The sequence below is a fragment of the Marmota marmota genome, unplaced genomic scaffold (genome assembly GCF_001458135.2).
Source record: "Marmota marmota marmota unplaced genomic scaffold, marMar, whole genome shotgun sequence".
Classification (NCBI taxonomy): Eukaryota; Metazoa; Chordata; class Mammalia; order Rodentia; family Sciuridae; genus Marmota; species Marmota marmota.
Genome location: NW_025999872.1, coordinates 1,454,441 through 1,458,163, shown reverse-complemented (window position 1 = coordinate 1,458,163; position 3,723 = coordinate 1,454,441). Strand labels below are relative to the sequence as shown.

Genomic DNA, 3,723 nt, shown 5'->3' with positions numbered 1-3,723 from the left:
AAAAAAAAAAAAAAAAAAAAACTTTTATTCTAGGCCTTCCAAACCAAAATATCTGAAGAACTTAGAAATTCACACACCCACACCCCTTTTTGGGGTGTGCTGTTGAGGATCAAACCCAACGCCACGACAGCCATGTGGTCTGTGCTCTACCATTGAGCTACATCCCCAGAGATTATGTAAGTGATTCTGATATAGCATCCATTCATATACTACTCCAATTCAAAGAGATCCAATTAAAACTCTCCAAACCATTGCAGGCTACCTCAATCATTTGATACTGAATTCCAATCCATCAGACAAACTGAATTGAAAGACATTAAAACCAAATACAACTTTCACCTTCAGGTAGAGTTTAGAACCCACAAATGTCACACTGTCAAGCTCCATCCCAAACAAATGACAAAAGAACAAAGATGTTTCTTATTCCCTAGACAGTATGACCAAAATGAGGTGCAATTTACTTACATAGTTCTTGACTTCCCGTCGTGCATTAGCATCAATAGCAAGCCACCTCTGCTGATACTGTGCCTTGATATCTGGATCTTTTGATGTCAAAGAGTTCTTGATTTGTAGACCAGCTGCAACTCTGGCAACCTGACTGTTTCCTGGATTTGCCAGCACTCTGGACAGTTCCACGAGAAAAGTGGGCTGTTAAGAAAAAATGCATTTGTAAATGAAAATTTCTTAGAAATTTCAAACAACTCTGGATAGTTTAGAGCACCAAACCATGCGGGATCGGGAATGGGGATAAGACCAGTCAATTTTCCAGGACATCATGTTCAATTATCTTAGAAAACATCAAATTTGTAATCCAAAGCTGGGCATGGTAGCATATTCCTATAGTTCTAGCACTCAGATGCAGGCTCCTTTGAGTCCAGAATTTTAAAACCAACCTGGGTAACACCGCAAGACCACGTATCAAAAACAAACTATAAATGTCATTGAGTATGTGATGAAGTTCCCATCTTCTGCAGCCTCACACTTATTAAGATTCCCCATTAAGATCATCTTTCCAAATTTTCACATTAGTACTCAATAAATATTTGTTGAAGGATTATGACAGGGAACAAAAGTAAAATTCTTTTTCTAAATTTAAAATACCTTAGCCCCCCAAAAATGATACTGAGGGCAGCTTTTGATCTCATGGAAGCAAGTAATCTTTGATAAGAGGGAAATTCTTGTAGATAAGAATTTCTAGTCTCCAACACAAGACTTAGGAGCCTAGCTCTGAGGAACAATAACAAGCCGAGTTATAAGGCAAAATGCTAATGAATATTTAGAATTAGGGAATAACTGAAAAGATAGAAATGGCAAGGCAAGTTGTTGCAACAAAAATGTACTAAGGCTCCTACACACTTTAGACTAGTCTACTAAATATAATAGATCCCTGAAAAGCATACTCAATCTTTTGTAACACACAGGTCCCCAAAGCCACCCCTTGTTTAAAAATTTTCACACCAAAAAAGCCCTATCCAAAGAGGAAAGTCAATAGAAGCCAAAAGTAGATACAATTTCTTACTGCTAACAAATTCTAAAAGCACAGGAGAGAAAGTAATTCCTCCCAATTTTATTAACTATGTACCATTAAAGAATTTAAATAATAAAAGGCTTTTTTGCAAATTAGTAAAAGCAGAAACAGGAATATACTCTTAATGGAGTTTATCAGCCTATAGGAGCAGGAAAATTTATTCTAGACAAAGGATAAAAAAGTTAGTAAAAGCTAGCACACATAAGTATGGAAAATAATCATTCAAAGGCAGTTTGTATAAAATAAGCCCTGCCACCTTGTTGTCGTTGACATTATTGTGCCAGGATATTGCAAAAGAACACATCTGGTTACAGTGTTCTTCAGACTTATTACCTATTAAAAAGACTTGAAGTATCATCCACCCTTCCCTGTGTTCCCCATCCCCCCCCAACAAGGGAGGGACACCAAAGAGAAACATTTCTGGCAGCAGGCTATTTTAACCAATCCACCTCACTTTTTTAAACAAAGGTCCAGGCCTTAGCGAAATTATTTCCTTTTTTCTTGGTGCCCCTTAAATTTGAAAACATGAGAGGCAGGAACTTTCCTCTGGGATTTCATCAGGAAATAGGCCTGATCTCAAGGATGAGTCTGTCCGTTGTCTGGATGCAGATCCCTAGTGATCAAATCTCTACTCACCTAACTTCAAATATATATCTATCTATGTATGTGTATGTATATCTCAGAAAAGTAATAACCAGGCAGCAAAGGGAAAAATTTTTACTGAGAATGGGTTGAGAGGCGGTCGGGTGCCAGGCCTGGCCATAAGCACAGACCAAGAGAGATAGGAAAGGGTAGAACTCTGGGAAGTAGGTGGAGAGAGACACAGGGGCCAAGGGACAGGAAGGAGAAGCCGGCCTCAGCCACCACCCGGCAAGCAGGCGGGCCCGGAGCTTCCACATGGCCCCTAGGCCCGGCTCCCCCACCCCCACCCTTGCTGAACACGCAGCGCCGTGCAACCTAACTTCCCTTCCCTCCCTCTTTCTCCCTCCCGCTGCACCGCCGCCCTCAGTCCGCACGGCGATTGGGCAGCAGTCACCCCGGCGCGGTACGCCATTGGCCAGCCCCGGGGCCCGGGGCGGGACACACCCACCGGCTTCCCGATGGCGGGGTTAGGTTGNTCTTCCTTCCGCCCTCCTAATGTGCTGCTGGCGGCGGCGGCAGCTGCTCCTCTGGCGGCGGGGGAGGGACCCCGGGGGCAGCTCAGAGCGCGGCTGGTGCTCGGGTGGCGGAGGGAGAAAGAAGGAAGGGAGGCAGTAAGTGAGCGGCGGCTCTCGGGGAGGGAGAGAGAGAGGGAGGGAGGGAGGAAGGCGGAGGGATATTGGGCTGAACCTCTCCGCGGCGGCACCGCGCTCCACGTCGATTGGCTGCCACTGTGGCCACGCGGAATCCCCAATTGGCCAGGCGTTCTTCGTTGAAGGGCCGCCCTGCGCCCATTCGTCCGCAGGTTTTAGGGTCCGGGTTGGCTGGGCGGGCAGCGGGATGGGGCACGCGGATTGGCCGAGGAGAGGGAAGTCGGGGTGGGGCAGGTGAGAGCCGGCTACTGATTGGATTGACTTGGTCAAGGCCTTAAGCTCAGACAGGCTGAGCGCGGGCAAAAGGGTGGGCTGAAGGCGAGTCTCGGAGTCCTTGTGATTGGCTGGGATACTAGACGTTGATAGGACAGGGTGCCCGGGAGAACTGGGGAGAGGAGTTCGGGGTCCGGGCGCGGAAAGGCGGGAGGCGCCCCGCCGTTTTAGAATCGCGGAGCACGATGGGACGCCTCCAGGAAGGGGTGGAGCTGACCGCGTACCGCTCGGACAGCGGTCCGGAAAGTGCAGTCACTCGGAGGGGCGTGTTGAGCGAGGGTTTCGCGGGCCTGGGGAGGGGGCGGACCGTTAAAGTTCTGTACTGCGTCCACATGAAGCTGCTTTAATAGCTAGATCTACTTGTTATTAGACTCTTGGCTGGAAAGGATTTTGAAGACCATGTGGTTCAACTTCCAAAGCGCAGACGTGGAAATTGAAGTCCAGAGAGGGTATGGAACTTGTATAAGGTCGCACCGTGGTTTAGTAATAGTAACTTGGTCTGGACTGGACTCTAGAGTTCCTAACTACTCCTTGGCCTTTCACGACGCTTTCCCTCCAAGGAGGCCCCTTAGGTCTGTTTGTAGGTTTTGAGACCTGTGCTTTTATAGTCTCACTTAGGGATGGGCTTAG

General features: G+C 47.1%; 1 protein-coding gene across 1 annotated transcript in view; it reads right to left on the bottom strand.

Annotated features, from left to right (window-relative positions):
* The window catches only part of Kpnb1 (karyopherin subunit beta 1), a 26,494-nt gene extending 25,818 nt beyond the window's left edge, over positions 1-676 (bottom strand). The window contains exon 1 of the mRNA XM_015506651.2: positions 466-676. The gene's annotated coding sequence lies outside the window, so the exon portion shown is untranslated. The remainder of the gene's footprint in view (positions 1-465) is intronic.
* Positions 677-3,723: the final 3,047 nt, after the last annotated feature.